This window comes from Euprymna scolopes, chromosome 23 (assembly GCF_053919585.1).
Source record: "Euprymna scolopes isolate OS-2025 chromosome 23, ASM5391958v1, whole genome shotgun sequence".
In the NCBI taxonomy this organism is placed as follows: domain Eukaryota; kingdom Metazoa; phylum Mollusca; class Cephalopoda; order Sepiida; family Sepiolidae; genus Euprymna; species Euprymna scolopes.
In genome coordinates this window covers 32,039,334-32,060,017 of record NC_136504.1, presented here as the reverse complement: position 1 = coordinate 32,060,017, position 20,684 = coordinate 32,039,334, and the positions used below count along the sequence as shown (strand labels likewise).

At 33.1% G+C, this 20,684-nt stretch overlaps 1 protein-coding gene across 1 annotated transcript in view; it reads left to right on the top strand.

The window, feature by feature from the left end:
* LOC145245819 (G-protein coupled receptor dmsr-1-like) overlaps positions 1-20,684 on the top strand; it is a 526,090-nt gene that overhangs the window by 263,860 nt on the left and 241,546 nt on the right. Inside the window, exon 3 of the mRNA XM_080107469.1 lies at positions 9,324-9,390. The gene's annotated coding sequence lies outside the window, so the exon portion shown is untranslated. The remainder of the gene's footprint in view (positions 1-9,323; positions 9,391-20,684) is intronic.

Here is a 20,684-nt window from a genome sequence, read left to right as displayed (position 1 = left end):
GGAAATAGGCATAAACTTTAACAAATAACTTTTCATATCTATCTTTGATAATTATGTTTCAGTTTGAAGAAATAGGGTATGATAAAATTATGGGGTGTTCGTTCGCGCCTGATCTCCATAGAATGGAAATATGTCACAAAGTTTAACAAGGTTTTTTTTAATATAGATCCACAGAATCGTGTGATAAGTGTTTCAGTGTGAACATATATGGTATAATAAATTATGGGGTTTATCTGTGTTTTTTTTACTTTCATCATATTTTGCTTTGGTTTTGATACCCCCAAATTCGAAGCTATCTCTTTGCAACCCTTCTTTTTCATAGCCTATCATACTTTCATAAATCAGAGTCTATTTTCTGTAGGCTGTTTTTAACCCAATCAACGACGGATACTTTACTAATATATATATATATATATATATATATATATATATATATATATATATATATAAATTTCGAGTGTAATAGACACCCCTGAATAGGCAATGTTTCAGTAAAATATATTTGCAGGTGATGTGCTCTGGGTATTGAAGCTATGATAAACTCAATTAGGTGTAATTACCTATAGCTGTATAAATAGGAATGGTGAGATATTAATAATTGTAAAATTACCAATCAAGTGTTCATATGAGGAAACAGAACAAAACCATATTTACAAACACGATCGTTTTGGAACCGATAGCTTTTTTCATTTATTCGATATTTACAGATGAAACCATCAGGAAATAAGTAAAATGAAGAGGAAGGGAGGAGAGAAAACACCAAATTTTGACCAGTTTCTTGACGTAAATAGAGTTTGTGAACTTTTGTTAGAGAGATTCCATGTTGTCTTTATTTTTAACCGTAAGTAAGTCTCTAGGTGCGCAAACCTACTTTGATAAGGAGATAACTTAAAATCTAAAAGAGATCATTGGTATCTGTAACCATTAAAAAAAAATCTAATTGCCATTTTATAAAAATTGTAATTGCGATTGTACATATAAATATAATTTTAGGTTTCTTGCTATAAAAATTGATTGATAATAAAACAATTATTAATCTCTCCCGCTTTTTATACATGTATATATCTATAAAGGTGAAATTGTCTGTGTGTGTTTCTGTGTGTATACATTTTTCTATCAAACTACTCTGTCAATTCTCAGTCTACAGACTGAAGATTTTACATAAGGCGTATTGAAATTCATTGAAAAAACATTTTTAATTTGTTTCCGGGCAGAAATTCCGCTATCAAAGGGATCAAAGTTCAATGATTTGATACTACATTAAAATAATTGCAGGCTGTTTGAAGATTATAATAATTTTCTCTGATAGAAATTTTATGAAAATTGGTAAAAAATAACTTATATTTTAAAACCAATAAAATATACCCAAATTGGCCTGCACTTGTATATCTAGTGTCCTGGCATGCCAGCTTCAGTTTTGCTGATTTGAGATAAGTTTTGCTAAGGTTTTTTTTTATCTTGGTTGTCTCTACTGTGGCCGTATCATGGAATTTGGTATATAGAATTTCGTAGAGATGTGGCAAACTTTTTAATCGGTTTGGTTCCGGGAAAACAGGCTTCTAAGAGTCAAAATTAAGAAATGGTTTCGTGGGCGTCATCGGATATGTATCTGTTTGCTAACTGTTTAACCACTGTAGATGTGTGAATCATTCTCATAACAGGTTGTTATGTATACAATTAGAATATTTTTAAGAGACTCTTAAAAGTACGTATCAACCTGGCCTAATGGATATCGTACTTGTCTAACTTTCTTCAGGTTTTAGTTTCGATTTCAGTTCGAGTATTTCTTTTTTTTGTTGCAAAACGTGAACTGTTTATAAAAGTAACATAATACTCACATGAACATGTCCCAGTTCATATTTGAATTATGATATAATATGTATACGTATATTATTAACGACGCTGAGCGACCTGCTAGTATATACATAAACGTTTAAATGTGTGTGTGAGAACATTTCCCAACCTATATACTAAAGAAAACTTTTATCCACAGACTTTATGTGGTATATAGAGTATTCAGACATATTGAAAACTATTTAATCGATGTTTATCCGAAAAAAAGCTGCTGCCAAGGGGTCAAAATTGCAAATAATTGTTATGTTTTCAGCAGTTGTCTATCATGGAAGACTCCGTCGGGGATATCTATCTATCTATGTATATATATATATATATATATATATATATATATATATATATATATATATTTGTGTGTGTGCGTGTGCGTGCGCGCGTGTGTGTGTGTGTGTGTGTGTGTGTGTGTGTGTGTGTGTGTGTGTGTGTGTGTGTGTGTGTGTACTTCAAGATATGGAAAGGAATTAGATTGCACCGAAGAAATCTTGTGGTTTAAGGTCGTACGAAATATTTCGGAAGGAACTGTTTATGTAAGACCATCCCAGGCAAAGAAAATTCCTAAATATACTAGATAACTCTCTCATATTGCGAAGTGCGCCTCCCAATCGTTGAGACATTGTTAATCCAATAAACCATTGATTAACCAGACTCCAAATGAAACGGAGGGCAAGCTCAAGTGCTTTTGAATATTTTAGTTATTTTAAGCGATTTTAATCGTCTTTTCACTTCCTCTCGCTATTTTCATTTTTCAATTTTCGTTTTTATTTTTTATTTTTTACTACTTGCCCAATGGAGGTCGAAAATGTTCTCGATTATGAGAAATTTCTTTTTTCACTCCAAGAAAACGTTCGGAAAATAGTCCGATAAAGAGAAAAGGAGGATTACAAAAAGACCAATCAAGAGTTGTCTGTGCTATTCATGAAACGTGCATAAGAGAGAAAATGCTTAGATTAGATTTTCTATATATAAATACTGTTATTTATATTAGTTTACCAATGCGTATGTCAGGTACACAGTACATCCCTTTGGTTCCAATACTATCTATCTATCTATATATAAATATATATATATATATATATATATACATATATATATATATATATATAGAGAGAGAGAGAGAGAGATAGATAGATAGGTAGATAGATAGATAGATAGATAGATAGATATGGATATATAGATATAGATATACACACAAACACACGGCATAATCAGGTTTGACACACCGGTTCCCGTCAGATCACCGAAGTTAAGCAACGGTGAGCCAATACAAGACTGGTGATCATTTGGGACTTCCAGGTGTTGTATCTTCTCTCAGCTTATCTCGGCATTGTTTCCAGTCGTCCTGGAATTCTCCCTTCCAAGGGATTCAAGCAGTACTGAATCAGGGAGAGCATGGTTGGAGATTGCACAACTCTAGCTACACAATTACATGCGCAGCTGCCCCTATAGGGGTATCCTTTGTCTTTTGAGATCGTACGTATATATATATATATATATATATATATATATATATATATATATATATATATATATATATATATCATATTGGCTTGGTAATTCACCCTGAAGATATAGAAACCTCGGCAGCGTTTTCAAATAATACAAATTCATTTTTAATATCGTTTTGAAACAGTTCATAAAAGAATAATTTCACAAACTGCACCTGTCAATTGTACACGTCGTACGTTCGATTTTACCCCATTTCATGATTTTCCCAGATATGTAAAGTGCCATGTTTACGTTGATAAATCAGACACAATAGACTCTTTGTTTTTAGTGTGTGTTTTTCTTTTTGATTTTATAATTAAATTTACTTTGTTGTCAGTCTGTCTGACGCCTAATGACGCCTAATGACGCCTAATGACGCCTAATGACTGTTGGGTTACTCTGGAATTATAGTGACATCAAATGCTTTCCACGTCCTATAAGTGGAGGTCTAGCAGTATCAGAATTTTGGGGGGAATTTTTGAGACCCCTAACAGAAAACTGCGAATAAAATATAGACAACTCTTAATTTCTCTTTCTAAAGTGGGTTATTTATTTTCTTGCTAGAATATGCTTCCAAAATAAACTATTTAAGTTGTTTAAAAATAATAGAAATATTATTTTTCATTGTTTAAAAAACAGTGTTTACAAAATGCGTGCGTGCGCTCTGGGAGACATTTTTTTACGTAATGAAATCAATTGATTTTTATGAGATGAATATTTTTCAATTTTTAAACTTTAAAAATCTATCAAAATTTTCCTATTCGTTCAATTGTTACGTTGTTTAAGGGTGAATGTAAAATTGTATGCTCTTTCCTATAAACTGAATATAATATTTTAGACAAACGTTGTTTTATAAATTCACCCCCCCCATTTTGAAATGTCTATGAGAATTTTAATAATTAATTTTGGTCGACACGTTTTATATATCACAAATTGAAGATAAAACATGAATAAATAAAATACTCAAATTTAAAACAACAAAAAAATATCACTTATCTGTAAATTTACCGGTAAAGTCCAAAATGTAAATCCTTCTTTTTTCGATAACCACGTGTTTTTTTTTTGTTTTTTTTTTACGTGGAAGCTTAATTTTTGTTTAGAATTTTCCAGTCATTAATGTTCGGTCAGTGTATATTTTTATATTTAATTCCTGGTTTCCTTTTTTTCGATATAAAAAAAAGACGAAACCCGATAATGCAGATTTATAGTATAATAAATAAAAAAATCAGGTATTTCTTTAAGATATTAAAAAAAATAACATTGCATATCTTCGTCATTTCGTAATCCGTGTAAATCCAAAAATGAAAAATCGCAGTTTTCATGTACGATAGCGTAAAGGCGCCAAAATAAAAAAAGGACAAGTTATCTCTCTTTATTCATATAGGGTCAATATGAAGCCACCCTCGAAAATTCCTTTAAAATTACGGCCAAATCTGTTCATTGCAATGTGGTCATAAAGTGGGTGCCCATTTGACGTCACATCATTATAGAAAAGTGACCCCCCACTTTGTGACCATTTGTAAAAATTTTTATCTTGGAAACTACTAGTTTGGTTTGCCGTATATATAAATGGTTATTTCCGTTTTCAGCGCCTCCGAAAACCTTTAAAAGTAGAAAATTTGAAGGAATATAATCCAATATCGAGATAGTGTTTTTTTTACACTTATAGGCTTCCGTACATAAGTAAATGATAATTTTAAATCCGGTGTCTTTACAACTTTCTTGAAAGACACGCGTTGTCATGATATGTGTTGAAAAAATCCTTCCATTTAAGAATACATGGATTATAATACATAAATATGAATAAATTCTCATACAGGAAGATTAAAAGAAAGCATATCTTACTCATTAACCAGGTAAGTTCTTTATTTTGCCATTAAAATAATTATCGTAAGATTCAAGTAATGTTATTGTTCGACAATCCGTGTAATGTTAAGTGAAGAAATCGAAGGAAAAATAAATAAAATTGTTTATTTCTCTATTAAAGCTTTTATGATATTAAAATTTGGTATTTGTTCGTTTTATTGAAATAAAATTTACGGGTTTAAATTACGTTTTCATATTATTAAAATCTGATAGAAAAATAGGTGTCTATTCAAAATGGCGACTCGGCTGAAAATTCCCCCCAAATTCTGATACTGCTAGTGGAGGTCTGGATGCATATCTCCTTCCTCGATATTTTCATTCTTCTTGGGAATGTTAGATCATTCTGAGTGATACTAGACCTTTTTTCGTTGGAATGAGATGCATTGTATGGTTTCCAACAATTTCAATCCCCTTTGTACAAGGTATTCTCTTTATTCGTTTGTTCTATTTTAAGTCAGCTTAGATGTTCTCATTCAGTATAACTTGCTTTTATAGCTTCGTTCTCTTTTGGGTATGTTCGTTAGATATATCAGTTATTGTCATCGGTGCTTCTAATTGTATAGTGTAAAACCTCGCTTTTGTTAAAATTACTCAAAAACACGCATCTTTTTTTTTCGCAACTCTTTCAGTGATTGGTCTGGCAGTAGTTCTCTTCATGTTTCTTATTCTTCACAACCAATTTTAACTTTTGTGCTTCCGCAAGCTTTACCCTGTGAACTGTGAAATATAAGATTCTGTAGTTATTGTTCATTCTTATTGATTATTATGATGCCTGGACTCTTTGCTGATATGGTCTTGACTAGTTATGTTACAAAGGATAATATGATTTAATTTTCACTGATGTCTTCAAGTTGCATCTGAAGTATTTGTCTCTATGCACAACGTATAAGGGCTTTGGTGGTTCTTAGTGGACTACCTTAGCCTGCAGTCAGTTTGTTTAGCATTTGGAAAGGGAGACATGTTTGTATACATTCAGGGCACAGTTTCGTTGATTACAGCAGACATTTTTTGGCTCTTTCCATCCACATTGCACTTTTAATATTCATTTATATGTTATCAGTGTACGGCATAATAACGGTTCCATACCGGTTCCCGCTGGGCTACCGAAATTTGAACAACGTTGAACCTGGTCACTATTAAAGGAGAGACCATTTGTAACTTCCAGGGCGATGTTTGCTCTCCACTTATATCAGCACTGTTTTCAGTCGTTCTGGCTTCTACCTGCCACAGGTCTCAAACTGCCGATTTAGGAGAGGTGTGGTTGGAGATTTCGCAATCCTTGCCTCATAATTACACGCGCAGTTACCCTTACAGAAGGCGTCCTTTATCTTTCGAGGCTGAACGGAGGCATCAATGATATCAGTCCAGTCTTTTGCAAACACATGCAAACTTTTATGGGCGGGGCATTGTAAGTTTAAGGTATTTGTTAGCAGCTATGTTTTTTTATTATTATTTTTTTTAGTTTGTGTACTGTGTTTGCTTTCTCTGTTGTGGTTTATTGCTATTTCAAATGTTTATTATTATTATTATTATTATTATTTTTATTATTATTATTATTATTAGTTTGTTATCGGTTGAAAACAATACTGTTGAAACATTTTCTGATTTAAAACATGTATTGTGACTTTAGGCCATAAATTATAACCAAAGTAATTAATGATTTTAATTTTTCAATTATGAGCTTATTTTCCAGGTTATGTTCTTCGTTCCAAATATTTTTTTAAATTTTCGGAAGATTTTATAAATGTTGTGTTTGCTTCTATAATAATCAGCAAATCTAGAATGTCAACAAACCAATAAATATTCAACCTCATCAATACGATAATTTTTGAATGTCATTATACGCCTTAGTTTGATTAGCTATGGATTCGCCGTCGGTAAAATAAAAAAACTAAACACGCGAAATCTTTAATTTATTTTCTTCCAATAATTTAGATTTATTACAGCAAATCTTGTCATTTTAGCTTGCAGTTGTTTATGAGAAAATCTAGAATAATATAGAAAGAAAAAATATAAGAATTGCGGAGAAAGCCAATTTATTGCCAATTTATTGTTCTTTACGGATTTTCCCGCTAATTTTACGATCATGCACCCTTAAGATAATGATCCAATAAAACAATTATCTTTCTTTTTTGTTAAGTATGATTGATCCTGCATACGTAGCTGCAAAAAAAAATCTCGGAATATTATTTTAAACAATATCGTGTAACATGTTATGGGTGATTATGAGTATGTTACCTCATCGCAACGAAAATGTAACGCACATAAATCAACAAATGACGACATGTTGAATGTTCAGGTTCGATTCTGTCTTATTGGCATAATACTTTTACTCACAGACGTAACGTTCACAAACACAACACATTCAAACGCCGTTACTTTTTACGTTACCAGACCTGAGCTACTGAACCTAATTTGTCCCTATGCCGCCAGTATTCAGCCTTAGTTTACCAGTCCGCCTAACAGGCGAGACCCATTTCCATCATCAGAATTATCATCACTTTCTCCTTCATCGATTTATTGATCATCACAAGCGTTACTTGATTCAGAAATATACTCCTGGTCAAATTCGGCTTCGTCTGAATTAGAAATCGTCACTTTATCTAACACTTGTTGAACCTTGAAACTCCTTATTCTCCCTCTTTTAACAGTCGAAGTACATGGTTCGTGACTAGCTAGCTATTTTACTCTACAAAAAACAAAATAAAACAAAAAAAAAACGCCAAAACAAAGGAAGTCCTTTGCAGAAAGTTAGGCTTGCGCTAAATCGAGGCTAAGCAGTGGTTGGGTAGCTATTATAAGTTCCCTGACAACAAAATACACGTGATCAGAAAAATCCCAGTTTAGCGGTAACTCGATATATAGCATTTTCGGAAATTACCGATATATCTGTAACTCGGTATGGTAGGGTACAGCCTTCATTCTACCAACTTGATTTCATATAGTGTTTCAATTGGTATCGTTTAAACCCTGATAGAACGTAGCCAACGCTCGTAACTGCCTGTCATAATCACGGTTTAAGTAATAATTTTGCAGGACGCATGTAATGCTATGTCGCTTAGATTGGCAGATATAATCTATCTATCTATTACATTCAACAAGTACAAAGCAGTGTCTTTCGTATATTGCTTCTTACAAGATGAAGCACAAAAGGCTCAGCCGCTTACTATGGGTGGAATTCTATTGAGTGATGTACTGATACGTCGCATAAATTGAGGGATATGATATATCTATTACATCCATGGCGGTCTCTTTTGTATATGACTTCTTCTGAGGCGCGGAATGAGAGTTTTCGTCGTTTAAAGGAGGGGGGGCGACTCTTATTGACTGTTGATATCCAGTTTTGTTCCTCTCATAGAAACGATCAAAGTTTACATTATCGAAGTAATCGACTCGTCATCCATCACTAAAAACACCTTAAAGTTTGTAAACATCGATCAGAAACATTGTTCCACGGAATAGGCAGGGTCTGAACGCGGCAGATCGAGTAGTTATTTTACATTGTGTAAATCTTAAAGAACGTTTGAAAAAGTTGTCTGTGTATGTGAGCGTAAGTGGAGAAGTAAAGTGAAAATTTCTCACCGAATGCAAGTAATAGTTAATAATAGTAATAATAATAATAATAATAATAATAATAATAATAATAATAATAATAATAATAATAATAATAATAATAATTTCGTTTATCACCGTCTTTCTAGAAAGGAATGGGATTCATTTCCAGAGGATTTCCTTTAATCCCGGCTTCAAACTAGGGACTTCAAAGATCAAGGGTTTTCCTAAGGATGTTGGTTGTACCTATAATTGCAGAGGTTTGAAGGCCGCCTAAAACATCGGGGATTTGTAGTTTTTCAATTGTCCTTCCAGAGAGCTTGGTACTACTCCTAGTCTACCCCATACGACGGGGATTATTTGTGTTTTAACCCCGTGTAGTAGTAGTAGTAGTAGGAGTAGTAGTAGTAGTAGTAGCAGTAGTAGTAGTAGTAATAATAATAATAATAATAATAAATAAATAAATAAATAAATATTCGTCCGAACACATTCTTGATAACTCCCGACTTCAACTGTAATATTGACCGTCCATTCTCTCTCTCACTCTATGTCTCTTTCTATTTTAGGTGTTCAACAGCGGTGCTCTGTGCTTGACCAGTAAGATAGAACCTGTTGGAGTTTGTTGTATTTATGGTACGTCAGCTCAAAGTTTTGTCTCTGTTTTGATAATATTGTGTGACAACTTCTTTTGGATTTTGAGTTATTTTTCTTGCTTCCAATGTAGTGTGACCCTTGCTTCCGTTTCTCTGCTTTCACATATGTAAAATTGTACTTTTGTAATTCTCTGGCAATGTCCGTTAATAGATCTCGCTTTATTTTTACATCTGTGATATGTACTTCTATCTATAGTAGTAAATCCAAACTTTGCACGAGAAGAAAAATAAAATTTATTTTTAAAAAGAACCAAAAAGGATCATCTCAGTGGCAGAAAGTTGGAGAGTGTCCGTTTAAAGGTTTACCAGCATCTATCCTCAGGCGAAGCTTGCATAAGCTAGCATGTCCAATGAACAGGAAAAGGAGAAAGGGAGAAGGGATGCTTTTATTCGATGCTTTCGAAGTTCTTTTTGCTAAACATCTATGATTCCATAAAAACTTGAGCACAAAGTTAATTTTGTCTCTATGTTAATGTTACTCGAATGGCAATAGAAAGTTAAGATAATATATCTCAGATAACACTGTGCAACACTCGAAAACGTACAACACCTCTGTAGCAATTTTAAATACACACTGACATAAAAATCCATTTCTGGCCTTTTTTTTTCTCGAATTGGTTAGAATATTTTGTGAAATTGCCATTTTCAGGAATTGGAGAGAGCATCTTGATGGTGTAATTGATGAACATGGCGAGAGATTACATCAGGATCTTTCAGTGATAGATAAACGTTTTAAAAATATAGAATCTGGACATACTGCTGGAATATAGAAACGGAGGATGACACTTACCACTAGAGGGTTTTGAGGAAAACTGATTTTTTAATTGAAAAGTCTGTGTTTTACATTCATAACCAATAATATAAAATATGATTTATAGTACATGAAAACGCTGCCTAATCTAGAAAAAATAAAGGTCAGATTTAGTGTCATGATAATTCACTTACATTAACATAGGCATATGGCATGCACTTTTTAAACCTGAAATTTGTTGCATCCTGTAATGACAGAAAAGGTATGTAATGTAGCTCAGATGAGAGGAAATAATACTAATCAGGGAAAATGACCGACACTAAGTAACGCAGTCCTTAGTTGAAAAGAAGGATATCGAATAAAAAAAATACTCAGAAAATAAAAAGATGAAAAGTTTAAGGAAGTTTTAATTTTATGAAACATAATACACGTTTACAATGTCTTTATCTTCTTGGTCAACGATGAAGGTATTTTATTATCATACTGTCTATGTTTACAAGGTATTCAATACTTATCCAGATCTGAAAGCCACACGAGGACAAAGATTAATGAGTGTACGTTGGCCACTGAAAGAGCAGCGTAGAGATCGATAGTGGGCGAAATTTGGCAGAGGAAAATTTTATGACAATTTCATTACATTGGACTTGGCTATGTTGTAGTCAGTCGGAAAGCAAGCTAGTAGAACAGAGTTTCGCATATCTCGGGGAAAAAGCTCCTTAGAAACTTATTATTTTAGGGGGCGAGAATAAAACCTTGCTTACATTTAACTTTATGATCCTCATATTGTAGTCAGTTGAATAGCAATCCAGCGAAACAGAGTTTCACAGGCGAACAGTTGTAGGACAGAAGATTTGTTCATGGAATATGTGCTTTGATCACAGCGAAACAAAGACAACCGGTCACACATACAAAATGAACTTCAGATAGAGTTTTATAACAATAAGATACGCTCTATTAATTATGCATCACTTCACGTTCCATTGTATCATAACAATGTGTGATTTTTGGCTGAGAATTAAATTCGACCGCTTTGTCAGAAGTTAACAAAATTATCACTTGTTTCTAAATGTACCCGTGATGAAGAAAGGTAAATTTATAATGCTTTTATAATCACTTTATCGGCTTCAAGAGTCTTGTTCTTTTACGACGAGATTTTGTTCAATTATGCTTGCTCATTCCTTTGAAGAGTTTAACACATATATCCACGCATGTTATCACGGGTTTACTTTCCGACCTAGAAAGGGCCTTTCCACATTTTTTGCAGACACGCTTGTAGCTGACGATTCTAATTCGGAATAAGCGGGTTCGCCGGAAACAGCTGCAGGTTAGGGTCTGGTCTAGGTTTATTGTTGTGACTAATTCTCTTGCACATTCTATCCTCGAGAAAAGTCTGCCGAGTGTTCTTGACGGAGAGAATAGCTTGGTGGATGGTGAGCTGTCAAACACCACGGTCCGCAGTAAGGGTTGACAACTGGCGGTAGTCGCTGTGACAGGCACAAATAAATTTCTAAAGATCTTCTTTGTACTGTTTCTCAGGTGCTCCTTTGTGGCGGTAACCAGTGGAATGTTTGCCACACAAGGTAATTTTGGGAAGACGTAGCCAAGCCACTATAGTTGTGATTTCAGCAGCATAGTTTCAATACTGCTAATTTGGGCCTGTTTAAGCATTTCTAAGATTGGTGATGAAGTTACTCCAATGAATGTTGAGAAGATCGTACTGATGCAGCGCTGGTGGAAACGCTCATGAAGCTGTAGATGACGACGATTGGTGAACCCAGGATTCTGAGCCTACAAAAGGGTAGTCAGTAGTCAGTGGTACCGTTAAAACGAGCCATGTTTTGTGCTTCAAAATTCATTTTTCAACATTCAATGCACTTTTTACCCGAATGATAGCTGTGCATGGACGTACTACGCGTGCTGTGTCATACGAGTATCGTCCCAGAATAAAATATCCTATTTTTAACTAAAAAAGTTTTAGCATTACGTAAACTGTAGTAGTTTCATGAAAACCAGCGACTTTTTGTGCTGCGGAATTTATTTTTGTACATAGTCACTAACATTCTCGATGTACTTTTGTCAGGGATCCAATAACACATATCTGCTTGTTACGAACGTCCATGAGAGTAGTTGCTCACAATGCAAAAATCTGCAACAGAGATATAAAATATCGAGGTCATTAATGCATGTTCGTTTATAACTATGTAATTTGCGATTCTCTCTGATCAATTTGAGCTTAATGAAAAAGAAGCATTATTTTGGAACACTTTTCGTATATATTGATGGGGTATACTACATAATTACTACGAGGCGATTAATTTATATCCATCGATTTCATTCCTGAAAATAAAATGTATTGTGTTATGTACTAAAATTCTATTATTATGTTTTATATATATATATATATATATATATATATATATATATATATATATATATATATAGGTATATATGTTATTTCTTTTTGTTTTAGCGACACGTTTTAAATGAATTCAATTATTCACGAAAGTGCATTTTTCCTAAATAATTTTCCCTTTACCCAATTTTGTACCGCCATATGGGGATAGGCATATATATTGTTTTTAAAATATAATTATCCAGTGACACGTGTTTCGTCGTTTACGACTCATCAGAGTGGCTGAATCTAGTGTTAGTGGATAATTATATTTTAAAAACAATACACACACATACATATATATATGTATATATATGTATATATATATATATATATATATATATATATATATATATATATATTATAGTAAGCCACTAACTTATTGCCAAAAGTACAATATAACTCTTATTGCCCTTTAGCGTAATCTGTAAATCTTATCTTGAATAAAATTTCTAAAATATACTACATTACACGGTGTGTAGTTATAGGAGGGTCAACATTCCGCTTTTTGAATAAAATAAATAACTTTTTTTTTCTTTACAATGTGTGTATTCTACTCTATTTATACTCCTTAATCCAAATGTTCAACACAGTATTAAAATATCAGATGCCTCTGGAATTAACGGATTAATTAATGGGGATGCCACTTTAATCAGTTTAAATATATGAGGTGGAATTGACGGACATCGTTGTTTCAGCTTATTCCTTCAGTATAGCTTGCTAAACGAACACACGTATAGGCTTTCATCTCATCTAAATAGTTCTGAACAATGCGACCCATATGTGGGTCTATATTTGACGGCTTCTTATATTGTGCAGGGAAAGTGTAACTTTGCCCGCGAACCAACAGGTTGTAGACTCAGTCGAAGCAGACAAAGAAAAGCAAAGAACTTCAACTCATTTTTCTTGTTGTACAACGTCATCTATTTCTTTATTCTCTCGTAACTGCTGTGACGTCCCTCACATGATCTTCTTCTCGAGTGCTATCTACGTCCCCACGTTGTTTCGAACGTTATTCCCGTCCCTTACGTGATATCCTTTTTGAAGTATTTATTTTATGTGACCGGTGATGTCATTTCGCATGCCTTTGCATGCGCGCGTCCGCGCTATGTTTTAAAAGTTTTTAACGTTCAAGACAACTCAGAAAATGATAGATTGCAATAAGCGGGTATAGTTTAATTGCTTCGAATTATTCGCTTGCGGATTAGGCACTGATATGAAAAGCTTCACAGTGGAACGTGTTTGATAATGAGATGTTTACATAATTTCAAATGAGAAAAGAACACTGATAATGAAATAGTGCTTCAGTTGATGAGGAAATGATCTAATTTGAATTTAGAAACAGATATTTTATTGGAAATCCACCAAAACTCGCTTTATCATTACACAATTGCGTCGAGATAAGCTAATAAGGACGAGGATGATAATAAGTTATTTTGATCCATTTAATGTTCGAATCAAATGTTTCAAAACAAGTGATCCCTCTCTCTTTCTCTCTCTCTCTCTCTATCTCTCTCTTATTCTTCAAAAAACTTGTTTTTCTCTAACAAATGATATTCTTATGAAATAAAACTGAACTTTTATACAGAGTAACAAATCAACGGTAATTTTACAACAGGCTGGATAATTCAGAAAGTTATTTTGAATGTAGGGATTATTACGAAAAAAATGTATAATCAGCAAGATTAACAATTATTAATGTTCTTTCAAATTAGAAGTACATTTCAAAATGTACACATATGAACGAGGAATATGAAACGAACATAGGGGCACATTCAGTAATATATTTTACTGTTATGGTGCGATAGTGATCTACCCTATTCTGTTAATATTTGGATTCTTCCAAACACTATGTGAAGAGTACAAAGGAAGTCTCGACCCGCCCTCTTCGAAGTTCATGTGCTTAGGAGTGTTGGCTTATAAATAATAATCATGTGTTTTTTTTTTCTGATGAGTATATGCCCGATAGTATTCGGTACGAATAAAAAAAATGTACTGAGTTTGAAATATGGTGAATGCTTTAAATCTTTGAATATATCTATACTCCCATTCATTGACACACACACACACATACACATACGCACACACACACACACACACACACACACACATATATATATATATATATATATATATGTATATATATATATATTTTTTTGTATAATATATACAGGAATTTACATTTATATCGGTAGTCGGTACCGACGGTTTCAAGCACGGTAGTTGAGGACTGCTCTTAATGTCAGCCTCAGGCTCTCTTCAGCCGACTCTCATCTGTCTTTAACTGGAACCGGAACTCTATATATGCACACCATAATTTTTATTTATTTATTTATTTATTTTATCCTTTTTTTGTATGCTACTTTAATAAGGTAATAAATTGGAAGCAATAAATTAAAAAGTATGGGATGATGCCTTTTATATTATTATTTTTCTTTTAGCATCCCCCCTATCATTAAATTTAAGTCTCGTTTAAAAGCGTTTTAAAAATTCATTTTAAGTTAGTTCTAATCTCGTTTAAAAATAGGGTGATAAAATTTAGATTGAAAAAGACCTAGGAAGTGCCCAGGGGATGGTATATACTAATATTTATGTATCGCTTTGAGTTTAAAAACGTTTAATGTTTATTTTAAAATAATCTCTAGTTTCGTTTTAATTACGGTAATAATATTTAGTTAAAATAGACTTAAAATGTGTAAAAATTTGGCATTAGTATACAAAAAAAGGATAAAATAAATAAATAAATAAATACAAAATATGTGCATATATAGAGTTCCGGTTCCGGTTAAAGACAGATGAGAGTCGGCTGAAGAGAGCCTGAGGCGGACATTAAGAGCAGTCCTCAACTACCGGGCTTGAAACCGTCGGTACTGACTACCGATATAAATGTAAATTCCTGTATATATTATGCAAAAAATATATTGCTCTTATTTCGAGAAAGGTATTTTCCCTAATAATAGAGCACTGTATGGGATTTCTTTTTCTACAAAAAAGTACAAGTATATATGTATATATATATATATATATATATATATATATATATATATATATATATATATATAATTTATTATAAAATACCTATCTCTCTCTCTCTCTCTCTCTCTCTATATATATATATATATATATATATATATATATATATATATATATATATATATATATGGGTGTGTGGGGTGCGGAGTTTGATATTACAGACCACCTCACGCTAAAAGAAAACAACAAAACACGATATCAACTTACCAACAGTAGAATTTTTACGGTCGGTTTTCTACCATTGTCGCTAAGTGACGACATGAAAAAAAAAACCGACCGATTATAGATGAATTAAAATAACGGTTCCGGTTATCAATTATCCATAATTACTAGGGGGGTATTTCGAGAAAAAACTTTACGAACGACTTATATGTTTCGATGTTGTAATGTAATATATATATATATATATATATATATATATATATATATATATATATATATATATACTCGCTTGACGCCTGGCGTGAGCCAAGTATAAGCATGTGCAAATTGGGGATGTATAATTATAGAACCACTTCTCTATTGAATATTGTATATTACAAAGAATGATTTGCCTGGGGAAATAATTCGCAATATATAAATAATAATGTTCATGTCGTTCATCAAATCAATATATATATATATATATATATATATATATATATATATATATATATATAAATATATATAAATATATATGCATATATATATATATATATATATATGATTTTTTTAGCGATAAGGGCAGCATCGAAACACGCTTAATTACATTTTGCTCTACCTTAACGGAATTTTAAAGAGCTATATTTTCCTTTTCTTATTATATATATATATATATATATATATATATATATATATATATATATATATATATATAAATGACTCGCCACCTATAAGACGTATTTATTTTTTATTAATTAATATTATTACATGCATAAAATGTACACTTGTGGGCATGCGTGGGTAGAAGATACATTCACTTAACTTACACTCGACAAGTTCCATTTTTAAAATGTACCCCTTACTACTTTACAGGCTAAAAAAAACAAATCACATTTCTCTCCAGATTCGAATGCCCCTTTATATCAAGTTTCAAATCTGTCGACTACAAATTGGCAGACTAGTTATGTAGAGATCATTCTTTACACCCACGACCAGACATGGTCTTTTTATATATGTAATAGCAGGCCCCAGACGTTTGTTGATCGTAAAATACACTCAATATAATACCTTGATTTATACAGTTTTCGTATTTGTTATCATAGAGTCAATTCCTCATCGATTGTAATATTGTACCCAATATATATTAGTGATTGTAAAAGTGATAAAGATGAGTTGTGGGAAATGTGCTAAAATCGAAAACAAAACAGATAGTTTTCCAGCTTTCTTTGTTAATGTTTTATCTAATTATATACGCATACAAAGCTTTAAATAATAAATTTATCAAAGATATGAATTTATGTTTTCGAATGTCTAGAATAACACGTGTATTCTACTTACGCCTGACATGTTCCAATGATTTTTTTTTTATTTGACACGTTAAGCAGTGAATTTTACCAGTTAAACCTGAAGTCAAACTTGCCGCACTAATTAAAATAACAGTTGGGTTAAGTTGTAAGTCTCTGAAACAAAGATTGAAAAAGTAGTTTGGTATAGAATGTGCCTCAGACAAACAAGGCTATATATATATATATATATATATATATATATATATATATATATATATATATATATATATATATATATATATCAACCCTTTCCAGGTTATTTAATGCCGAATCCAGTGATTTTGAAGATATATATATATTTTTTAAATAGAATATATGTTTTTTCCAAGTCGGTTTCTATTTAACCAATAGTTGTGACTCTAATGTTGGCCTCGGAGCAATGGCAATTAAGTGGATGCTCCACACTCCCCAAAGCCCGCAAGCTCGGGCCTCACCATCGGATATAGTTTAAGGTCATATCCAGGACGAATAGATAGATGGATACATACATATATACATACATACATACATACATACATACATAATGATTGCAACGTCTTGTCAGACGAGTGCAACTCCCATCAGTCACTTAAAGTCCCTGAGCCCAAACATGACTTCCATTGGCACAGAACCATTTTAATAGACAAATGCCTGAGGAAGTATCAATACAAAGATGATGTTACAGAGTCTTATCTTTGTACGACAGCTAAGTATCTCGGTTCAAAATGTTGAGATCCAGCAACAAGCAAGAACAAGATAGCCAGCAACAAGTAAAACTGCAGACAAGCTTAATGCGGGTACTGGTCTCCCGCTTTAGTGTTTTTTTTTAAATCAGATTTGCTTCTCCTAAAAAGGATGCCTTCACCACGGCTTTCGGGATCCTTCTCCACCCAAATACACACATACATACACACAAACACACACGGTGCTAGTTAGCCGTTGTCCCCGAAAAAGGGTTCATTCGCCCTTTGGAAGGTCTTGTTTTTAATCCTTCAGGGAGACTAGCTATCCTCCTAACCAAACAAGTCTGGTGGGGGTACCAGTTTAGTCGCCGGTGACCCGACCATGAGGCAGGTAGTACTGGGTTACATGGTACCAGTAGCATATGACATGCCCTGACATACATACATACACACATACATACAGATATATGCGTGTTTGCGTTTGTTTGTATCTGGGTGGATCACCCTTCAGCAATTGACAGCAATACACATTGCGATTTCTTTTTCGTTTATGCAGGTAGGTGACATATAAATGAATGTTTAAGAACTCCGATAATCGGCTAAATAGTTTATCTTGCTGAAATTGCCTGTCTTTTATTTTTACTTTCATCATATTTTGATTTGGTTTTGTTACCCCCAAATTCGAAGCTATCTCTTTACAACCCTTCCTTTTCATAACCTATCATACTTTCATAAATCAGAGCCCATTTTCTGTAGGCTGTTTCTGAACGCAGTCAACGACGGGTACTTTTGCTATATATATATATATATATATATATATATATATATATATATATATATATATATATATATATATGTATATGAATATATATATATATATGTATATGAATATATATATATATATATATATGTATATGCATATATATATAGATATATATTATATGTATATATATGTATATATATATATATGTGTGTGTGTGGGAGTGTGTGTGTTTGTGAATGGATTTATATATACATGTGTATATATGTATATGTGTGTATATGTGTATATTTCTATATACATGTATGCATATATAAACATATAACTGTATATATATATGTATGCATGTATATGTGTATACATCTGCGTGTGTTCGTGCATGTGTATGTGTATATATACATATATATATATATATATATATATATATATGTATATATGCATATAAATAAATAATGTATGTGTTTATGTATATATATATATATATATATATATATATATATATACATCTCATATACGTGGAATATATGAGTATACATGCCACTCTGCCTCTCAAGCTCTGAAGAGTTCGACCCGCATAGTCACCCTCACACTGACATTTAAATTCATAAATTACTAAACTATTATTAACTATGGGAACAAATTCTTTCTGAAAAGCATGGAAAGCAGTCCAGGTACCACACACTACATGCGGATATACCGCCTATTAGCAGTGGGCCTCATCATCCGAAAATGCCTTACTGATAGAGCCAATAAAGAAGAGCTCCAAGTTGACCGGACACTTGGTAGGATCAAAACGTATCACTGTTATATTGTGCAAGTTTCTTTTTTTAAATTAATGCAATCGGGGTGATAGGGTAAGGCATAAAGGTTTACTTCACAAGATATCCAATTATGGTATAGCTGGAAATGTCTTCTCAATTATTAAATCATTTCTCTTTTATAGGTTCATAAGAGTAGTAGTTGATGGGCAAAAATCAGAGGCTCACAGTATAAATGCTGGAGTTCCTCAGGGGTCCATCCTGGGCCCAACTCTTTTCCTGATCTACATTAATGATCTTCCAAATCACATACTTACATAATTTGTAGACATTTTTGCTGACGACACTGCCATCTATGGTAGCACATCTAAGACGGTAAACGACCAAGTTCTGTCCGATTCTCTCTCCTCTGATCTTGATCACGTTGTACGATGGGGAAAGGAGTGGATGGTTACTTTTAATGCATCTAAAACCAAGCTTCTATCTTTACATCATCAACGGTCTAATCCCCATCTGGCATCAATTAAAATGAATGGCTCTCGTCTTGGGGAGGCCTCAAGTGTTGACAGGCTTCTGGGCTTGACCTTTACTCCTGATCTTAAATGGAATATGTACATCAAATCTGTTGCCAAGGCTGCTGGAAAAATGGTCGGATCCATCCACTGATCCAGTAGATATCTCACTGCTGATGGAATTCTCTATGTATATAAGAGCCAGATACGTCCAAGGATGGAATACTGTTGCCACATATGGGCAGGAGCTGCTAGAAAAGACTTGTCCTGCCTTGATAGGGTTCAAAATAGACTTCGTGGTCTGGCGGGAGATGTCATTTTCTCGTCGCTGCAACCTCTATCTCACAGATAAAAAAATGTTGCGAGTTTGTCTCTGCTTTATTATTATTTTTATGGAAAGTGTTCAACTGACCTTCAATCTATGGTTCCCCCTCGCCAAACTTTCACAAGAAACACTAGACTAGCTGCAAAAATTATCAATAATTTTCCCCACTCTTTATCTGTGCCTAAACATAAACATAGATTCCATGATCAAAGCTTCTTTCTTAGAACTGCACGCCTGTGGAATTCTCTTCCGTTTTCCTGCTTTCCAGCTGTCTATAATATGGGTGTCTTCAAGTCCAACGTGAACAAGTTTCTGATGAGCCGTTCCACTTAAGTTAACAAATTTACGAACTTCCATTACTATTGATTACTATATTGTCCTTTTGACTACTCTACACTCTTTAACCCTTATTCTTGAGTAGCCTATCGGCCTTTATAAGTGGTGACGCCTATGTAATACAAAAGAAAAATATTCTCAATAAGAATATCAGTTATTTTCCTCCTTTCAGCTGGTCATGAAAATCATGAACGCTGGGTTTACTAAACAGCTATTATGCTCTTTCTCCATGTCTGGAGTGCTGAATGGAGGGGGTTT